At 37.5% G+C, this 23,470-nt stretch overlaps 1 protein-coding gene across 3 annotated transcripts in view; it reads right to left on the bottom strand.

Moving 5' to 3' along the window:
* MND1 (meiotic nuclear divisions 1) overlaps positions 1-23,470 on the bottom strand; it is a 144,913-nt gene that overhangs the window by 58,869 nt on the left and 62,574 nt on the right. The gene's annotated exons all lie outside the window — the stretch shown is intronic.

Below are 23,470 nucleotides of genomic sequence, written 5' to 3'. Positions count from 1 at the left end.
CCCAGCAAAGTGAAGCCTCAGCTCGAGCTGGAGGGAGATGACAGGAAGAAGACAGCATCTGCGAACCCCCTCCCCAGGCAGGACTTACCTCCCGCCCCAGCGCTCAGGCTGCCTCCTGCTGGATTACTATTTCTCAACATATAATTAAATATTGTTTTTGTGATTAATCACTATGTTTAAATTATGTTTGATTTGTAGCAATGAGAATACATAATGCATATCAGGTATTTACATTCCAAATCATAACTGTAGCAAAATTGCAGTTTTGAAGTAGCCACCAAAATAATTTTTTTGGTTTGGGGTCACCGCAACATGAGGAACTGTATTGCAGGGTCACGGCATTAGCAAGGTCTTGAGAACCACTGCCTTAGGGGAATCACTTTTCGCCTCTGGACCTTGGGTTCCTTCCTCATTAGTGAAAGATGTTGGACTAGATGACCTCTGAGGTCTTGTGGTCCTAAGACCTTGTGGACAACCTTATGAAAAGCTGCTTGCTGTGTAGCTATGCTAGTCCATGGAAAGACACAGTCCATCGATAGTTACTTACATGCCATGTAACTTTTAGGCAATACTTCCTCTCTTCTGCACTTCAGTGTCCCCAAGTATAAAATGAGTAAGTGGAACTTGATGACCTCTAACACTTGTTAGAGTTCTAAATTTATGTGAGTTGTCAGATCATGTACTTCATTAGCTTAAGCTTTCATAAACCCAGGCCTACTTCTCAGCTACAAGGAGAAAATGAAAGAGGACTTGAGTAGAGAAGAATAAAAAAATTTTAAAATATTTTCTTCTTGAAAAAGAAATTGAAGGCATCAAAATAGGCAAGGAGGAGACCAAGTTATCACTCTTTGCAGATGACATGATGGTCTACTTAAAGAATCCTAGAGATTCAACCAAAAAGCTAATTGAAATAATCAACAACTTTAGCAAAGTTGCAGGATACAAAATAAACCCACATAAGTCATCAGCTTTTCTATATATCTCCAACACAGCTCAGCAGCAAAAACTAGAAAGAGAAATCCCATTCAAAATCACCTTAGACAAAATAAAATACCTAGGAATCTATCTCCTGAGACAAACACAGGAACTATATGAACACAACTACAAAACACTCGTCACACAACTAAAACTAGACTTGAGCAATTGGAAAAACATTAACTGCTCATGGATAGGACGAGCCAATATAATAAAAATGACCATCCTACCCAAACTTATTTATCCATTTAGTGCCATACCCATGGAACTCCCAAAAAATTTCTTTACTGATTTAGAAAAAAACCATAACAAAGTTCATTTGGAATAACAAAAGATCAAGGATATCCAGGGAAATAATGAAAAAAAAAAACACAAATGAGGGGGGCCTTGCAGTCCCAGACCTCAAACTATATTACAAAGCAGCAGTCATAAAAACAATTTGGTACTGGCTAAGAGACAGAAAGGAGGATCAGTGGAATAGACTGGGGGCAAGCGACCTCAGCAAGACAGTATACGATAAACCCAAAGATCCCAGGTTTGGGGACAAAAATCCACTATTTGATAAAAACTGGTGGGAAAATTGGAAGACAGTGTGGGAGAGATTAGGAATTGATCAATACCTCACACCCTATAATAAGATAAATTCAAAATGGGCGAATGACTTAAACATAAAGAAGGAAACCATAAGTAAATTGGATAAACACAGAATAGTATACATGTCAGACCTTTGGGAGGGGAAAGACTTTAAAACCAAGCAAGACATAGAAAGAATCACAAAATGTAAAATAAATAATTTCGACTACATCAAATTAAAAAGCTTTTGTACAAACAAAATCAATGTAACTAAAATCAGAAGGAAAGCAACAAATTGGAGAAAAATCCTCATAAAAACCTCTGACAAAGGTTTAATTACTCAAATTTATAAAGAGCTAAATCAACTGTACAAAAAATCAAGCCATTTTCCAATTGATAAATGGGCAAGGGACATGGATAGGCAGTTTTCAGATAAAGAAATCAAAACTATTAATAGGCACATGAAAAAGTGTTCTAAATCTCTTATAATCAGAGAGATGCAAATCAAAACAACTCTGAGGTATCACCTCACACCTAGCAGATTGGCTAACATGACAGCAAAGTGTGACAAGGAAATCACTTTAAAAGAGTGATATATATTAATTTAAGGTCGCCAAGGAATTCAGCTATGTAATTCCTAAATGAAAACTCAAGTCAGCCGTCAACCTTTTATAGAGTTTAATTACAAAACAGGAGGAAGAAAGGAATTAGAGATAGAGAGAGAGAGGGAGAGAGAAAGGGGAGAGAAGGGAATAGGGCTTAAATACCCCTTCTGTTTAGGCTGGGCCAAAAGGCCCAAGCCCTTAGATAGCTGAGGCAAAGAAAGGAGATCAGTCCCTATTACTCACGTGACCAAAATGGAGAAACAGTCTCAAGGGCCTCCACCTCCAGCTTCCTTCAGAGCCAACCCTCAAAGCACCACCTCTCAGAGCAGAAACCTCTCCAACCAACCCCCCTCCGTCCTCAGACCCCTCTATCTTTAAGGAAACCATCCAAGTTCCCTCCCCTCAGTTCTTACATCTACCAATCACTGTCTATGTCTTCCCTGTGCCAATGGTGGCTCTAGCTTAACCCAGGACCGCCCAGACGTCTGTGGCTTTGCACATGTCTGTTGAAGGTCATATTCTCAATAATTAAATCTTGATCCTTTGCTGCAGCCCTTCCTAAATCCTGTTAGGACTGAGTGGGGTGGAAATTGTATTTTCCAAGACCTGGTTCTGTCATTCTAAGTATCTCTATTGTATCAATTCTAAAATCAATCATGACTCAAAGAAATTCCTGTTCTATGCTTAAGCATAGGTCAAAGTCCTTTCCATTGTTCAGCAAAAGGTTTCTGTCCTAAAGTAATCTTAAGAAGGGAGGAGGAGGAACCTCCCATGCCAATGGGGTTCACATTCCAATAGAGTTCCCACTATCAATAGGAAATTTTTCAAGTATGAAATTTCCCAATGGTGAGATTTCCAACATTTATAAGTCTAAGAAATTTTAAGGTTTACAAAAGGAAAGTAATAAATGCTAGAGGGGATGTGGCAAAGTAGGGACATTAATTCATTGCTGGTAGAGTTGTGGACTGATCCAACCATTCTGGAGGGCAATTTGGAACTATGCACAAAGGGTGATAAAAGAATGTCTACCCTTTGATCCAGCCATAGCACTGCGGGTCTGTACCCCCAAAGAGATAATGGACAAAAATACTTGTACAAAAATATTCATAGCTGCACTCTTTGTGGTGGCCAAAAATTGGAAAATGAGGGGATGCCCATCAATTGGGGAATGGCTGAACAAATTGTGGTATATGTTGGTGATGGAATATTATTGTGCAAAAAGGAATAATAAAGTGGAGGAATTCCATGGAGACTGGAACGACCTCCAGAAAGTGATGCAGAACGAGAGGAGCAGAACCAGGAGAACATTGTACACAGAGACAAACACACTGTGGTATAATCGAACGTAATGGACTTCTTCATTAGTGGTGGTGTAATGTCCCTGAACAATCTGCAGGGATCTAGGAGAAAAAACACTATCCATAAGCAGAGGGCAGACTGTGGGAGTAGCAACACCGAGGAAAAGCAACTGCCTGAATACAGCGGTTGAGGGGACATGACAGAGGAGAGACTCTAAACGAACACTCTAATGCAAATATTAACAACATAGCAATGGGTTCGAATCAAGAACACACGTGATACCCAGTGGAATCACACATCAGCTACGGGGGGTGGGGGGAGGAAAAGAAAATGATCTTTGTCTTTAATGAATAATGCATGGAAATGATCAAATAAAATACTATAAAATTAAAAAATATATATTTTCTTCTCATTCCACTTTTAGTTTTTTCTAAGTGGTGCAATGGCTAGAGTGATGGGCCTGGAGTCAGGAAGTCTTGAATTCAAATATGACCTCAGACACATACCATGTGTGTGACCCTGGGCAAGTCACTTAACCCATTTGTCTCCATCCCACATCTGTAAAATGTACAGAAGGAAATGGAAAAACCTCTCTAGTATCTCTGCCAAGAAAATCCCAAATGGGGTCATAAAGCATTAGACATGATTGAAATGACTCAACAACAATAACAAAAACAACAACATGAGTCTTTACTTGGCAGCTTTGAGTAATTTGAAATGTTCTATTATTCCAATCTGATGTTTATAAGAACTGTGATGATCTGGAAGGAAGAAGTTTTCATACAACTTCAGTTCATGCATTTTTTCCTCCAGATTTGAAAGACTAAGATCACTTTTTTTGGTTTACTTTCACTGGGTTTAGAGACAATCAGCCATTTCAACCGCACACAATAAAGAAGTCAGATGTTCCATCTCAACTATTTACAAAGTTGGATGACTAGTTAATAAAATTATATTACTGACCATACACCAGTCCTACCAATATAGCTGCCATCCTGTCTCAGGTCAGATAGGGCTTTGGAATGCCATCTTTTCAAAAATCACCTTGAATTGATTTATCCTAAAGAACTCTAAATCCTTCATTCATTATACTTAGCTGATACTCTGGGACCTGGGCACCATAGTCTTTGACATTAGCCAACAAGCAAGCATCCACTGATTGAGCGGACAGACTAATGGACCTAGAGTCAGAAAGACCTGAATTCTAATCCTGCCTCTGACACTCACTAGCAGTGTGACAAGTCACTTCACTCCTGTTTACCTCCATTTCTTCATCTGTAAAATAAGGATAATAATAGCACCTACCTCATGGGGTGAGGATCAAACAAGAAATTTGACATATGGTATTTTACAAACTGAAAGTATGATATTACTGTTATTTTAACAACAGTAAGGTGCCCTGGAAGCTCCAGGCTCTTTTCTCTCCCTTGCAGTTCTATTACTCTACTGGTCTCCAGGTACAAGAATGCAGAGGTACATAGACAAATGAAGCAAAAATGTAGGTGTTTCCAAGTTATCAGAGCTTGCAGCAAGCAAGCTCACTAGAAGAGGGCCAAGAAAAGCACATAAAGACTATAGAGCTGCAAAGGAATAATAAACTAAAGGAATTCCATGTGAACTGGAACAACCTCCAGGAAGTGATGCAGAGCGAAAGGAGCAGAACCAGGAGAACATTGTACACAGAGACTGATACATTGTGGTACAATCGAAGGTGATGGACTTCTCCATTAGTGTCAATGCAGTGATCCTGAACAACTTGGAGGAATCTATGAAAAGAACACTATCCACATTCAGAGGAAACACTGCGGGAGTCAAAACACCGAAGAAAAACAACTGCTTGAATACATGGATCGAGGGGATATGGTTGGGGCTGTAGACTCTAAATGAACATCCTAATGCAAACACCAACAACATGGAAATAAGTTCTGATCAAGGACACACATAATACCCAGTAGAATTGCGTGTCAGTTATGGGAAGGGTGGAAGGAGGGAAGGTAGGGAAAGAATATAATTCTTGTAACTAAGGAATAATGTTTTAAATTGACTAAATAAAATTAAAAAAAAAAAAGAATATAGAGCTGGAAGGGAGTTACCTTGTGCAAGATCTCATTTTATCTATTTTTTTTTTAAATTTGTTTGCTTTTTTGTTGTTTTTACATTGTTGTCATTGCCATGACCAATCCCTCTCCATATACAATAGAACCTTCTCTTGTAAAACTGAGAAACTATCAAACAAAACAAACATGAGTGTCAACACCATTGGACAGCATGTGTAAGCTTGCTTTGTTCACCATCTACTATATTTGTACAGAGTAGGGAGAAATAATTTTTAGCATCCATTAGACAGGCAGCATGCTACAAGGTAAAGCAGGATCAACTGGAAGTCAGGGGACCTGGGTTCATATCCCCACTTATTCAACCCTCAAAACCTTGGCTAAGACAGGTAACATCTGTGGGCCTCAGTTTCTTCATGTACATGATGAAGGTACTTGGTTGGATACTTGCTATTATTCTTTTCAGCCTTAAATTTCTATGATCATGTGATAACTATTAATATCCTCTGGGATCAATGTTGGCTAAAGCTCTCATTTGAATTCTGATGTCTTTTATAGTCTCAGTTCATTTAATTAAGAAAATGTGGTTAATAAATTCTGTTTACAAAGTACATTTACAGATTACTCCCACTTTATGAGAGGTCTTAAAAAAATAAAACTATTAAGTAAAACTAATATAGTAATCTCATCTGAAAATGCCGGCAGTATTTTGCATCTGTGGTAGGCTCCCATCTACTTCTCTAGTTACAGAAAAAAATTTTAAAGAATTTTCTTGAACAAATATTCAGTCAAGCAAAATAAATTCTTTCAATGATCTTATATTAGATAGATATGTACATATACACATGTATATTCATGTACATATTTGTATTTCCTTCTACTTTTCTTTAGTGTATAGTATTATATCTATCAATTTTCTATAATGGATAGTATGTTTTATTATTGGTGAATTATGAAGTCAACTGCACTGATCATAGTTCTCATAGCTTACAAAATTGTATTTTATTTATTTTAATTTAATTTAATTTTTTCCCATTTGAATAAGTTTAGTCAATTTAGAACATTATTCCTTGGTTACAATAATTACATTATTTTCCTCCCTCCTCTCCACGCACTCTTCCCGCAGCCAACACACAATTTCATTGGGTATTACTTGTGTCCTTGATCAGAACCCATTTCCATGTTGTTGTTTACACTAGGATGTTCATTTAGAGTCTACATCCCCAACCATATGCCTTCAATCCATGTATTCAAGCAGTTGTTTTTCTTTGGTGTTTTTACTCCCGCAGTGTTTCCTCTGGATGTGAATAGTGGTTTTTCTTGTAGGTTCCTCCGAGTTGTCCAGGGTCATTGCACTGTCACTAATGTCCATTACATTCGATTGTACCACAGTGTATCAGTTTCTGTGTACAATGTTTTCCTGGTTCTGCTCCTCTCACTCTGCATCACTTCCTGGAGGTTGTTCCAGTCCCCATGGAATTCCTCCACTTTATTATTCCTTTGAGCACAATAGTATTCCATCACCAACATATACCACAATTTATTCAGCCATTCCCCAATTGAAGGGCATCCCCTCACAAAATTGTATTTTTGAGTGTTATATAAATTATTCTCCTGGTTCTGCTTATTTCATTCTTTCTCAATGTACAAAATTCTTCAAAACTGTTCACTTTCATAATATTGATGTTAAAGTATAAATTGTTAATTTGATTCTTCTCAATTCACTCTGTGGCAGGTCATGTAAATTTTTCCATGTTTTTTTTTTAAATCATCTACTTCTTGTTTCTTACAGTACAAAAGAACTCCATCACATTTCACAAAAATCATTAGCACTCCTATATTAATATCAGTAAAAACCAGCAGTAGGAAATAGAGAAATCCCTACTACAGAATGAATAAAATACTGCTGCGAAGATACATACAATAACTATTTAAATACAATAATGATAATAATATTAATTAACATTTAGATAGCACTATGTGCCAGGAACTGTGCTAAGCACTTTATAATTATTATTATCTCATTTGGTCCCCACTATAACACTGGGAGGTAGGTGCTATTATTAACATCATTTTCCAGATGAGGAAATGATCACAGAACTAATAAATGTCTCAGGTTGGATTTGAACTCAAGTCTTGACTTCAGACCTGGTATTCCAACCCCTGCACCACTTATCAACCTATACAAATAATCGTTTATTAAAATAAAGACAGGCCTAAATAATTAGGAAGGTATTGCTTATGTGTAAGATGAGCCAATATAATAATGACAATGCTACCTAAATTGATTTACTTATCAATCAATCAAACCATCAAAGGATTACTTCAGGGAACTAGAAAAAAAATTCAGGTGGAGGGAAAAAAGTCAAAAATTTTGAGAGAAATGGGAAGAAAAGGAACCTACCAGTGCCAGACCTTAGGCTATACTACAAAACAGCAATTGTTTAAATAATTTGGTATTGATTAAATTGAACAATGGGATACATAAAGAAGAGAATGTATTTAATAATCTTGTATTCAATAAATGGACAGGTAGGTGGTATAGTGGATAAAACATCTGACCTGTAGTCAGAAGACTCATCCTTGTGAGTTCAAGTCTGGGCCTCAGATACTTACTGGGTGTCCCTGAGTAAGTCACTTAACCCAGTCTGCCTTAATTTCTTCATCTGTAAACTGAGCTGAAGAAGGAAATGGCAAATCACTCTAGTTTCTTTGCCAAGAAAACAACAAATGAGGTCACAAAGAGGTGGAAATGACTGAATAAGAATAATAATTTGATAAACACCAAGACCCCAGTCACTGGGAGAAGGACTCAATTCCAATCTGCTTGGAAGTTAGTTTTTCTTTATTTCAGACATCTGGAGACCTGTGGTTCTATGAGTGCTCTATTGCTGTACTACTCTACTACTGCTCTAGCACTCAGAATGAGCTGTGAAGGAAATGTCACTACTTGGGTAAAAACACATTTCATATTTATATGCTAGATACTTAGAACTGGATAAATCTGCTGTCAATAACATCTTTCGTCTGTTGCACATTTATTTTACTTAAGTATTTTCTTTATCCACACGGTGATCAGTCTAAGCATTTCACTTAGTACACAAAGTTGGTAAGAAAGTGCATGTGGAAATGAATTACAGTGATCCCTCACCTATTGTGGGAGTTATGTTCCAGAGATCCCTTCGATAGGGGAAAATCCACGAAGTAGCGGTTATTGATATGGGCACAATGTAGTAGAGCAAACAGAACGATGTTATAGCCCCTGAGCCAATCAGTGCCCAAGATACAGAACACAGAGCTGTGGTTGGTTTCCTTTCATTCCATCAGCCAATAGTATCCTGTGTACCATCTCATGTTGGCAAACTTCCACAAGTGGTTGTAAAATCCCGGGATATAGGGAAAACTCCATGATAAAGAATTAGATTTGTATATTTTTTAAAACCTGCAAAACAGTGAAGCTGGGATAAGTGAACCATGATATATAAAACCCACAAGTTTGGCACACTCACCAGCATGTAGCTATGGACCATTCTAAAAGGAGCCATATAATTTTGTAAAACTGCTCCTCTTTCCTCCTTTATTGATTTCACATGGGCTTTTTTCTTTTTTTTTCTTTTTTTTTTTTTGGTCTAGATTAGCCAAGGGGAGCTCTCATTGGGGAAACTCTTTCTACCACCTCTGCAACTCCTCACTTCTAATTTATAATCTTGGAATATCACTAGGCAAATTTGGGAGGTAACTGACTTTCTCTGAGTTAGAAAAGCTATAACGTCAGAAGCAAGTCTTGAATTCATATTTTCCTGACTCCAACGCGGGCTTTCCATATATTTTTTGGTTGTTGTTTAGTAAAAAATTAGTTGCATCTAACTCTTTGTGACCCCATTTGGAGATGTCTTGACAGAGATATTGGCGTGGTTTGCCATTTGCTTCTCCAGGTTGATTTATTGATGAGGAAACTGAGGCAAACAGGATGAAGTGACTAACCCAGGGTTATAAAGCTAATAAGTGTCTAAGGCTACATTTGAATTCAAGTCCTCCTGACTCCAGGTCCCAGTGCTCTATCTTCTGTACCACCTAGTACACCTAGTACCACCTGTACCCTTTGCATACACTACTTCACTAAATTATTACAAGAAATTTTCCCATTAAAAATTCTGTCATGTTGTTTTCTGAAAACTAGTTAGAAGCTTAAGAAGCAGATAGCTGGTTAAAAGTAAACAACTTACTTTATTTCTATAGGATATCACAGTCCACATGGGATATTAACATGCAGGAAAAAAAATTAACCTCTTATATGAACAGAAACTTTTTCTCACTGATAACTAAAGGAAACTGTCCTTTTCATGTGTGACTTCCCAATATTTAGAAAATGAAAGGGGACTGAGTGTTCTTTCCTAAGAATAAGCTGGGAACCAGACCCTGATCTGAATGTGTTCCTGCTCCTGCTACACATATAAAGAAAGTGTTATGAACTTCCATTGAACATTTCCCCAGTCATTAATTGTAATCCACATCATGAATAAGACCAATCAGTAATGCCACGACGACGCAACCAAACCAGTTATACCTGACAGGGATCCTCTCAAAGGAAAGAGGCAGCACTTGGCCAGCTTCTGCTAGAATTCTTGGGATCCAAACAAACCAAGCAGAGCAGAGGTTTAAGGCCTTAACTGGAGCCAAAGATATTAATGTGACTGCAAAGGTGGGAGTTTCTCCTTAGAAATGGGACTAAACATAGCTAATATGCCCATTCTCATGAATCCACTTGAAGTAACCAAATATTGTACTGTCACACTCAGATATTATAGGTTAATACAATAGTTTAATTTGAAATTATATTTAAAATTGCCTAATCACTATAACCAGAGGAAATAATCTTAAAGCACATGTGGAGCCATGTCACCATCTGGCTCAAGAAAAATCTGTGGTTCCCTGTCTCCTCCACTATAAAATGCAAACTCAGCTAGGCATTTAAATTCTGCCATGCTTGGGCTTCAGCTCTCTTTCCAGGCTTCTTTCTCCCATTCACAGATCCTAGGTTTGGGCCAGTCTGGAAAAACTGGCTTGCTTGCTGTTCCCTAAATGTGATACTCCATTAATCCATCTCTGTATCTGCACAAGACTGCTCTTCTCCTTCCTGACTTCTTTTTTTTTTAATGATCCTTAGCTATATCCATGCCTCAGTCAGGTACTATTTATGGGTCCTCTTGATTATTAGTGCCTCCTCCTCAAATTGTCAAGTATATACTACTTTAAAAAAAAAATATATATATATATATATGTATATATTTTTCTAATTCCAGGTAAAAAGGATTTGTAATTAAAAAAAAAAATTTTGAGTTCCAAATTCTTTCCTTCTCTCTCCCCTCCCCCTTATTGAGAAGGCAAGCAATATGATATAGATTAAAGTATATACAGTACTAATCTTTGCACACATTCTTTCTACTTCCCATTAGAACATAAACTCTTTAATAGTAGGGACTACTGTTTCCCCCAGCACCTAACACAGTACCATCTTGCACACAGTGCTTAATAAATGCTTGCTAGACTCTCTCTTGATCTCTCTCTCTCTTTATAAAAAGGGCATAAAATGAACAATTAATGAACTGAAACTCAACTTATATAAATGACATCTGTTAAAGGTTTTTTACCAATCAGTTGGTTGAGGAAGTGGAAAAAACAAATGAAAGATGTCTCCCGAAACAGGAAGCTCAGTAATGAATAAAATGACCTGGGCTTAAATGAGGAACACTGTATTCAAGGCCTGTCACGTAGGCCACTGGGTGATCCACATGATGTAAGAAGAACAGAAGACTTCCACTCACCAGCTCCTGTGCCAGTAAATATCAAAACAGTTTGGTCCCACTGACTACTGAATGATTCTTGGTATTCTGTTTAGTTCTCAAAGTCAAACCACTTGAAGTCACAATATTTAACTCTTGTGTAACTTGCTTTCCTATCACAGTAACTGATCTACACTTCTCTTGCCACAGTTCCTGGCTAGTACTTTGGACCTAAATCAACCTGAGGACTCACATGACAAAAGCTAAGACAACACTTAGCTACTGTGCTGATATGATCTAAATTAACTTCTAAAACCTGTTTTCTTGCAGTAAGAAAACCAGCCAAAAAACACAGGATGGTACAAGAATGGATGTACTACAAAAACCAGACTGCTAGATATATTAATCCTGAACCAGACATGAATATAAAGTTCTGTTCTTCTTTTAAGAAAGCCAGGCAAATGAAATCTGGTTTTAAAAATGGAAAGCAATTAAAGATTATTTTTCTTCAAAGAGAAATTTATAGTAATATTCTTCTAAATTACAAGCTTCCTTTGTCTATGTGAAAAATTATTTAATAGATTATTACTATGTATATAAAATTTTTCATTTCTATTGAATAAACCTGGGGACATTTACACTAGACAATATAATAAAAAGGGGGGAGGGTAGAAAACCAACTTGTAAAAACACAGATTTTGTTGTATCCAAGAGAGATTTCTGTGGGGTAAATAAATCCCAGTGTAGGAGAGGCACATTCATCCATAGATCTGCAAATCCAGGATACTGCAGTCTACCTGTACATTTGACAGACAAAATAGGGTTAAGAAAAATAATGCCAAATGTTTTCTAAAGGGCAAATCACTGCCTCTAGGAACTCACTGCCTGCTCATTGCAGAAATAGAAATGATTGATTCAAGCTGACCTGACCAGAAGTCCTGACATGAAAAGATTACAAAGATATTAGATAGAAAGTACAATATTAGAAGGAAGAAATCCAAGGGAAAGGAAGAGAAAAAACAAATGCATACACATGCAAAAAAAATCAGTGTAACATTTCTGAATTTAAGGTAAGGCTTTTAAAAGGTTTAGTTTTTCTAAGATATGGGTTTCTTTCTCTTTTTTACAATTTAGAATGGCAGAATGAACACTTTGAAACCACTATATAAATGGACATTTTCATCCCCCAGAAATGCCTTAGTATTTCCCCAAATTCCCTTTCCCTGTATCCCCTCGTTTTGTTTTTTTTTTATGATTGTATTTAAGTGGCTATAACTCCTCCCTCTTCCTCTTTTGGACTTGTGACCGGGCTGAATTCAGGCAGTTCTTTTGCTCTAGTTTTAAAATATAATACTTAGTTATTGAATATTAATTTTAAAATCCATATTTTGGCTTACCACACAAAGGGATTACAAATTCTCAAAAATTTTTGAGCAGATAGCCTTACAGTAAAGATAGTAAGTTTGCCCAGTCACTGCCTACCTTGAGGGTCCAGTGGCGGGGTGTGTCTACGCTCCTCTCCCACTCTGCTGCCAGCTGCTGCCTGCCGTTTCTCCTGTCCATCTGCTTGGCCAGCATTCCTCAAAGCTCCCCACCCAGCTTGGAGCATCCTCTTGCCAAGACCAGATCCCAGTGGGATTGATGCAATTTTGAGCCAAGACAAGAGGACTTGAACTTGTTTGGGGTTCAAAGTTGCGGCTGTTTAACATGTGTTAAAGCCAGTCCCACATTGCTTGTCCCACATTCTACCAAGTATCTCAAATTTGGTTCCTCCCTGGCTCCTATAATATAGTCCCTTTTTGGTCTTTCATGGTGTGGCAAAATTTCTATAGTCCTGGCTATTGATTGGGTAAATGCATAATTGCTTGAATCATTTTAATTGGGCCCTGATTCAAGGACCTGTTATAGATTGGTTTTTCTTTTACTTAGATTTTTTAAACATAAGACTTTTACATTTTTTTATTTCATTCACAAGTTATTTTTTATCTTTTATTTGGAATTTTTCATGTTTTTGATTTTCTTTTGCAAATTGATTTATACCTCATAACTCAGCCATGCATCCCTGAGTGATCCTTGTGTTTGTTATTATTCACCTCAGGGGGGCCAAGTTACTGTTGTGAACTTTGATTTAAATTTGAGCAATTTTAGGATAAGAAACATGCTACCTCCCAGAATCCGGAATGTGCCATGAAGATAGCTGCCTGCAGAGACCACATGATGCACCAGAAGATCCAGAGTGAACTTTGGGATGTGAATTAAACTATGGGGGGTTGAAATGCCTTTATTTTGAATGTATATTCTTATGCCAAAGGGGACTGCCCCCAAATTGGCTTTTTGTCAACCTAGTAATCATTGGTTTTGTTCTCTTTTCCTTTTATCCACAAATTATTGCAATCTTTAAGTTGATTATGTTTCCATGATCCTTTTGGGATCCAATAGGAGGAGAGGGTATGTATAAATGGAGATTTTGAGCCTTTGGACTTCATCCCCCAGAAGTGCCTTAGTATTTCCCAAAATTCCCTTTTCTTGCATCCACTCGTTTTGCATGATTGTATTTAAGTTGCTGTAACTCCTCCCTCTTCCTCTTTTGGACCTGTGACTAGGCTGAATTCAGGCAGTTCTTTTGCCCTAGTTATTATTAATAAAACTTTAAAAATAGAATGCTTAGTTATTGAATATTAATTTTAAAACTCACACCACCAATCACTGTTCTATAATTTCTTATGGTTTAGTTAAACACACACACACACACACACACACACACACACACACACACACACACACACACACCTCAAACTCAAGCCATCCCAGAATAGCAGCCTTGAAAGAGGTCTCAGAGTTGTTCATATCTAGCCTAACTTTCCCCTAAAACAAACAAGCCCACTGCCTTGTACACAGCAGGTATTTAATAGATGCTTGCTATGTAGCCTGCCAATGATCACTTATGGAGAATTGGAATTCTGAGGAAGATTCCTTACATGATGTTTGTATTTATCTTTCTATAGCTTCCACCCACTGTCCCTGGTCTGGAGCCAACAGAAAAAGTCTAATCTCTAGCCTAAGTTAAAGCTCTTCCCATGCTGGAAGACAGTTAAGATGGACCTCAGAGGCCAATAAGCCAACCTTTAGCTAAATAGGAATCCTCAAGATCCTTTACCTCAAGATCTCCAATGAAAGGACCCAATGCCCTCCCAAAGCATCCCATTTCACTGTTTAAACTGTCAGGCTGCTGTGCTAGGCTTTCTAAAGAGTGATCTGAAAATAGGCTGATACATTTAAAAGAAGGGGCCTTGCTGGCCATCTGATTCTTACATTTTATAAATCAGGAAAGTGAGGCTTAGAAAGTTTAAGTAGTTGCCCCAAGGTCCAATAGCTAACAATAATAATAATAATTATTATTAGTATTATTATTATAGTTAACATTTAGATAGTATTTACTACATGCCAGGTACTAGACTAAGAGACTTATATTTATTATTATTTCATTGGTAACCACAACAACCTTGGGAAGGTATGCTATGACTATTCCTTTTTATAGATGAAACTAAAGCCAACAGAAGTGAGGTGAGTTGGCCAGGATCACACAGTGTCTAAGGCTGAATCTGAACATAGATTTTTCTGATTCTAGACTTCATGTTCTGTCCATTGCACCTGAGGCAGAGTTTGAACCTGTCTTCAAAATCCAAGTCCAACCCTGTCATTTATATCATGCTGCTTGATAGGGCTTACAAAACAATGGAGGTTTTTTTTTTTGTAAACAACAACAACAAAGATTAACAGAATATTTTTAATACTTATTAAAAATACCAACAGAAGTATTTCTATTAAACAAGGTCAAACATGACTGTATCTTGGAGGTAATAAGAAAAGAGACAACTATAGTAATTTTGTGGGAAGACAGAGTGGGGCCTCTGAAAAGTATACTTTTCCTCCAATTAGTCTAGGAAGAATTCATCAAAGAGATAAGATAGGAAAAGCAGTTTGAAAAGTAAGAAAGAAGAAATCTGGTAGGCAAAGAAGTTAAGGAGTCAATCCCAGAGCAGAAGTGGTTGAGACAACCAAATTTAAACTGTAGAAAATTTTGTTAGGTATAAAAGTTTAAACTGTCTTCCTCCTATCCTGGCACAGCCAGCTAAGGTGGAAGGAATGGGAATGGGTGGATCAAAGTAGACCGTGATATTAACGCTTTTTATTCCATAAGCATTTATGGAGTGATAATGATAATGGCTAACTTTCAAGTTTGCAAATTGCTTTTCATACATTATCTCATTTAAGCCTTACAACAACCCTGTAAGGCAGGTATTAAAAAAGTTCATTATCGTTCATTTCTCAGATGAGGAAGGTTCCTGAGCTTTTGGAGGTTATATTCAAAAGGATGAGGCTTATGGAGGTTATATGACTTATCTCTGGTCACACAGTTATTAGTGTCGGAGGCAGGATTAGAAGCTAAGCCCTCCTTACTCGAAGTTCAATATGCTGTCATATGTACATATATAGTACCACTGTTACACATCTTCCATGCTATTATCTCCTATTTAAAGCCTTGGGTTAATTGGTTTTTTTTCCCCTTGTAACAATATTTATTAAGACAGATTCATATAAACTCTGACTTGGACTGAGATTGAAGCATAATTTTTTTCACTGGCTTTATGTTTCTTGCTTTTTTTTTTGCAACATGGTTAATATGGAAATATTTTTACATGCTTCACACATATAATTGACATCATATTATTTGCCTTCCCAATGGGTAGGAGTTAGAGGGAAGAAGAGAAAAAAGAAGGTTAAAAATAAAGTTTTTAAAGAGAAAAAAAGATTCATCTATGAAATTACAAAAAAAAATGCATAAAATGAATATTCCTCTTACATAGAGGCCAAACTTCCACAAGTCTCAAGCATTTGTAACATGATTCAATCACTACACTAAGTGAGAAAGGCCCTTGAGTGGCCTAACCAGCTGTCATAAAGTTTACATGCTTTTATTCTATAGAAAGGATCTCAGGCCCTCACTGTAGGCCAGTACCTTTTATGTGAATCTGAAAACTTATCGCATGGTTTCCCAGACAACAGTAAGTTTAAAACAGCAAATCAGAAGGTGATGGGGAGATGAAAACATCAGCTAGAGCGAAGTAATTACTCTGGAGATAAAAGGGACAAAATGGAACAGTTTTTGTCTTCCAGGAGTTTATATTCTACTGGGAAGACACACACACACACACACATACACACACCCCAATATATGTACGATACAAGGAAAATTGAGGCAAGAGGGGGTAGTAACCACTGGAATGACCAGGGAAGGCTTCACACATGAGGAGGCTCTGAGGGCAAATAAGGCCAGGGATGACAGCAAGATGGAATGGAAAGCAGAAGAACTAGAGAAAGACCAGAGAACTCTAAAAGTACAAGTATCTGGAGTGATTTAGCATAGGAGCAAACTGCTCCATTTGCACCCTTCATAGTCTCTGAGCACATTACTACAGCAGAGTATGATAACTAATGTTTGTAATGATGACCATAGCTTGTCTTTTCAACTTTCCCTTTCTTGATGGTTGAGGCCTCCCCTTTAATTATCTCAAACAGCTTAGGCAGGGTGCCCAGACCCCCTGTGAAAGAGACAAAGAGAGCACAGCCAGACATGGAGAGATAAGCAGCCAGGGGGCACTTTTAGTCACAGGTCAGGGAAAAGGCTTAGAGACACCCCGGGAAAAGCAACTCGCACATAAGGCTCAGAGTAAAGTGAAAAGTGAAAAATGGTCCGCAGTCAGGTACTATTGGGATAAGGCATGAGACACTTAAAGGTCAGCTTTGTAGAGAATTTTCTGCAGCAGAGCACACTGGGAGTGCTATAAGATGTATAAGTGTGTATAAATGTGTATAAGAGGGATGCTACTGTTGCTGTTCAGTTCTTTTTTCAGGCAAGTCCAACTCTTTGTACCCCATTTAGGGTTTTCTTGGAGAAGGTACTGGAATGGTTTGCCATTTCCTTCTCCAGTTCATTTTACAGGTGAGAAAATTGAGGCAAACAGGGTTAAGTGGCTCATCCAGAGTCACGGAGCTAGGAATGTCTGAGACCAGATTTGAACATTGGAAGATGAATCTAGTATTCTATCCAATGCAACCTCTAGTTTCCCCTAAGATGCTACTATAATTAGTGCTTTGATTTATTAAAATTTATTTTTTTTCTAAAAGTTTATTTATTTAGGATATTTTCCCATGGTTACATGATTCATGTTCTTTGCCTCCCCTCCCCCCACCCCTTTCCCAACCCCTCTCCTGTAGCCAATGAGCAATTCTACTAGGTTTTACATGTGTCATTGATCAAGACCCATTTTCATATTATTAACATTAGTGCATTTATTTTTTAAAAGTACATAGCCTAATAAAATGAAATGCAACCTTAAAGGCTCCTTTCAGATGTTTCTCCTTTATACCTGAGAAAGATGTACAGTCCTTTATGACAGAGGTAAGATAATTGGTGAAAGAATCACCTGACTTACCTCAAAGGAGGAGTGAAATGGGAAAATATTATTTTCAGCAAAGTTTTCAAAATTATTTACTCATTTAAAACATACATTTTAAAAGGTTTTTTGAGTTTTGATTTATTTCCCTCCCTCCTGCTTCTCCTCCACCCACTGAGAAGACAAGCCATGTGATATCAATTATCCATGTGAAATCATGTAAAACATTTCAATTTAGCCATGCTGCAAAAAAAAGACAAGAAAAAAATAAACAAAGTGAAAAAATATTCAGCAAAGGTTTCTGAGAAGCTAGATTTGGAATCAGGACCTGGGACAACATAGTTCAAATCCTGCCTCTGACACTTCTGTGATATTGGACAAATCAGCTTGATTTGGGGGCATCTCTGCTTCCCATCTGTGAAATGTGGTAAACAAGAGCATCTACTTCACAGAGCTATTGTGAGAATTAAATGAGATCATCAAGGCAGAGTGCTTCAGAAATGCCAGCTGTTCTTTTTATCAGGGTCACAACCCATCTTGTATAAAGTCAAAACAAAATAAGGATTCCCTCGGACCAATCATGATAATAATGCTCCTATTCAGATGGAGCTTTCAGGTCTGCAGAACACTTTGTACATATAATTATTTTTGAGCCTCACAACAAATGTGCAAGATAAGTGCTGTTATCATCTTTTTACAGATGAGGAAACTGAGGCTGAGATGTGTTGAGTGCCTTTGCCCAGAGTCACAGAACCATTAAGGGACTGAGGCAGGATTCAAACCCAAATCTTCCTGGCATGAATTTCAGTGTGATAGCCGCTATGCTATGGATGAGGTACTGTATATAGCTTAGCATAGGACTAGGCAAACAGTAGGTGCTTAACAAATATTTACTGACCAAATTATGTCATCCTATTAACTGCCCTGGGCCTCAGAGAATTCATCACAAAGCCTACTTGATGAAATCCATAGCAATAAGGAAAAGTTGGGTCAAACAATCCTCATAAGAAAATTTAAATGGATAGAAAATACATATTGGGCAAACTACCACGAGACCGAACCTGTTGAGTTCATTCTTCAATATGGATTATTTCAGAAGTCAACTGGATAGTTTTTTAAAATTATTCAAAAGACCAAGGTAAAAAATATGGCCACATTCCAATGGTTTAATAAAGGGTAACATTTTTTTAATTTAAAAAAATTTAAAAATATGGGGGAAATATGATTATCAATTTCTCAGAGCTTGATCAAACTCCACATAAAATCTCTGAAAAGGTACAGCCAGGAACAGATAGTTTGGATCATGTGACTGAGACATCACCACTACCACCTGGTGGCTGCTGATCAAGTTTGCAGTTCCAGGTATTTTGAAGACTACAATATCAATGTGACAGCAAACAACATAGCCCTGTAACTCCTCTGAAAATAGAAAAGAATCCTCTGGGTTGGTGTTAGGGTTTTCCCATAGCTCCAGGGACTGGAGCAAAGAAATGAGGTTAGGATCTATAAACATATCCCTCTCTCCAAACTGGGTTCAAAGACCAAAATTCTGCTCTAAGGTTCTAACAGAATCAGAGCTGAAAAGTGAGTGGCTAGATAGACCCAAAGCCATGGGTAGTATCCCCTCCTTTCCTAACACTCTAGGTTAAATTCTTTAATCATGAGAATGTGATGCAAGCTCTTAGCTTGTATGGACCTGGACAGAATTGTTCCAACATCTCTATCTTGACCCAGAATGGCACCCAATGCTTATTTTTTAGTATATTATATCAACTTTCATTTGTCACATATAATTTCTCCCTCCACTCCCCCAAGGCAAGGAGGGAGGGAAACTCTGAAAAAATAATTTATATCTAATGTATATCCAAATCAACCTAACAAGGATTATGTTTATATTTAACAATGATAATGTCAGATGTTGACTTTAGAATATTAAGCCATGAATCTAAATTAACAATTGTTTTGACTACAGGAAATAGAAAACAAGTAGGAAAAAACATGCTATTTTGGGGAAACACCTCACAACAGGTACACATACACTGATCCATCCACAAGGAAATAACCAATTTTTTGGATTATGTAGCTAGTTTTATGAGTACATATGTGGTATGAATAATAATATAATTATTCTTTTTTCTGAATGCTAGTTATTTCCTGACATTTAGAACCCAATCACTCAAATAGCCTTAGACAGAGGAACAACAGAGGTACTTCTACTCATTCAACTATATATAAAAAAGAGTACAATTCAGTTCACTGCCCCAGGAGTCCAGAAGGTCACGACTGAATGCTGAAATTAAGTTATGCAGTAGTATTTATGTTTTCTCAAGTTTTAGAAATATCTTGAAAACTGATCTTTTTTTCCACCTGCTCAATGCTACCACTATAACTGACAACAATGGTTGAACAATAGCAGGATTGTGATGAAATGCTACTGTGCCATAAGAAATGACAAACAGAATGATCACAAAAAACCTGAAAGACTTCTATGAACTAATGCAAAATTAGATGAGCAGAATCAGGAGACCATTATACACTGCAATAGCAATGATGTATAAGGATCAACTATGAATGACTTAACTATTATCAACAATGCAAGAATCCAGGGCAATTCCAAGGGACTCAATTCAAAAAAGACTATCCACCACCAAAAAAGATGGAGTTTGAACCTTGTTAACTCCATTAATTGTTTTTCTAGTGTAAGTTATATGTGTCTTCTTTCACAGCATGATGAACATGGAAATATGTATTATATGATAACACATGTATAATCTAGATCATAATACCTGTACTAGGGAGAGGGGAGGGATGGGAGAGAACACAGATCACAAAATGTCAGAAAATGATTTTTAAAAATTGGATTGACACATAATCTGGAAAAAAAAATTAATATCAAATAAAAATAATTTTAAATTAATTTTGGAGTTGAAAGCAAATTCATCCTCCTCCCCTTTCATCTATAAAATGAACAGTTTGGGTTAGCCTGCCTCTGTTACAAAGGGAAATAAGACCTCTCACTAAAAGGAATGAACGATTTACAGTTTTAATGCTTAGATGGAGCAGAAAGAACCAATTCCTGTTTTGACACTTTTCTGGCAATAAAAATAAAAATTTTAGTTGGGTGTCAGAAAATTCTTTATTCAGAGGGCAGGAGGATTAGGGGAGGAGGGAAAAGGTGGGAATATCTTACTTTATGACAGATTACAGGTCAAAAGGAAAATATCTCTTAAGAGGTAAAGTGATCACGATGACACATTGAAAAAGACATCATGTAATTGCTTTGAAAATCTTTGATGCCCCAAGGTCAATGATAAACACCAGTTAGCTAACTTCTTAGCAATGCATTCTGAAAGTATAACAGATTTCCTCTTAAGGCAGTATGTAAATCTGCAAATAAAGTATATTGACTTCAGTACTACAACAGATTCCCATCCAATGTGGGCACTCCCTTCGTCTGTCAACTCATCCTTGTTATCACAGCCTGATGGATTCTTGTACTTGTTCTGACTTGAATCCTCTAGAAAAGTTACCCAATGTACTGGACACATTTCTCTGAGTCTTTTCCTATTTCATAAATCTAGTATTGCTATAAATTCATGACCGACCCACCTCCTTTTCTGATCATATATTTCCTAAGTGAATGTCCTTTCAAGACTTCTGGTACACAGGTCATCAGCAGATATATATTTTAATCCTCCTTACATCCATCATATACCAAATGATATAAGTCAAAGGAGATAGGCAAATTTCCATGGAGGAGTTTACCTGAAGCTAAGACTTAGTAAAATGGTTAAAGGTACAAAAGATGAAGATAGGCCATGGGGATGGAAGAAGGAAATGGAAGCCAAAGAAAAAAGAAAAAGAGTTCAAATCCCACCAAGAAAAACAATCCCAATATCTTCCATAAAAATGCAACTCCATAGAGGATGGAATGCATGCCAGACAGAAGATGAATTCTAGGACTTGAGTATGAATTACCCCTCCCCCCAAATTCTTACAGTTGATCTCAGAAGCAATACTGTGTTTTGGTTCCAAGGCAGAAGAGCAGTAAGGTCTATGCAATAGGGGTTAAGTAACTTGTCTAGGGCTGCACAGCTAAAAAGTGTCTGAGGCCAGATTTGAACCTGTCTCTAAATCCACTGAGACACATAGCCGCTACTCAGGGGTCCCCAAGCTTTTTACATAGGGGGCCAGTTCACTGTCCTTCAGACCGTTGGAGGGCCGGACTATAAAAAAACAACTATGAACAAATCTGTATACTATTGTCTAGGAGAGCGGAGGCTGCAGCACTGGCTATGTTGGGCCCCTCACACCTTGCACAGGCCCATCACTGCCACCACTATACCAGACAGCAGTATATACAGTGCAGAATCCCCTCCCCCAGATCACTGCTCACCATGCTGATGTCTTCCATTGTGCAACCACATAATCCTTTGCCTGGCGCCACAAGCCACAAGGCGCCATGCAAAGGATTATGTCACCGGAAGTAGTACTGTAGCCACATACAGTGCTCCTCTCACTGACCACCAATGAAAGAGGTGCCCCTCCGGGAAGGGCGGTGGGGGCTGGATAAATGGCCTTGGAAAGGGGGTCTGCATGTGGCCCACCAGCCGTAGTTTGCGGATTCCTGTGCTACATGGATTGCTTTTCTTGGTTTGCAGATAACACAAATAGTGTGAGATTCAGTTGAAAAGGCGCGTTAGAGCCCAAATACATAGGGCCTTGAATACTAACTAGAATCTAGACTCAATTTGGCTCTGAGGCTTGTTTTTGGAGGAGATATAAACCCTAAGGACCTAACTTGTCCAAGAGTATCATTCTCTTATCTTGGAACTATGTTAGGAATATTAGGTTTAAAACTAGGTAGACCGAAAGGAAAAAATATGGACGGGGTTACTGGAGATATTAAAGTAAAAGATAAGAGCATTTAAGAGATAGTCTTTTTTTTACACTGTTGAACTGAGCTAATTTTATTTTTATTTTTTATTTCAGTATTTTCCCATTGTTACATGATTCATGTTCTCTCCTTCCTCTTTTTCTTCCTCCTGCCCAGAGACAACAAGCAATTCCACTGGGCTATACATGTATTATCACCCAATACCTACTTCCATATTATTCATTTTTATAATATTTAAAAAGCCCAAACCCCATATCCAATACCCATATAAACATGTGAAAAATCAAATGTTTTCCTCCCACATTTCTACTCCCATAGTTCTTTCTCTCAATGTGGATAGCATTCCTTCTCATAAGTCCCTTGGGATTGTCCTGGATCATTGCATTGCTAATAGTAGCAAAGACGATTACATATGATCATCCCACAATGTTTCAGTCTCTGTGTATAATGCTCTGGTTCTGCTCATTTCATTCCACATCAGTTTGTGGAGGTCTTTCCAACTTGTATGGAAATCAAGCAGTTTGTCATTCCTTATTGCACAGTAGTATTTCATCACCATCATACACTACAATTTGTTTAGCCATTCCCCAACTGAGGGACACCCCTTCATTTTCCAATTTTTTGCCACGACAAAGAACATGGCTATAAATATTTTTGTACAATCATTTTTCAACATTATCTAAGAGATAGTCTTTTGTGTTATCTACAACATGGATTCTGAAATGTCCATTAAGTTTGATAACTGCATTTCAATATAATTGGATTTTTTAATAATCCTATGGGTTGAAAAAAATTTGTGCATTGCAAAACATAATTCTGAGAAGGG

This window comes from Monodelphis domestica, chromosome 6, assembly GCF_027887165.1.
Source record: "Monodelphis domestica isolate mMonDom1 chromosome 6, mMonDom1.pri, whole genome shotgun sequence".
Classification (NCBI taxonomy): domain Eukaryota; kingdom Metazoa; phylum Chordata; class Mammalia; order Didelphimorphia; family Didelphidae; genus Monodelphis; species Monodelphis domestica.
This window is presented reverse-complemented; position numbering and strand designations above follow the sequence as displayed.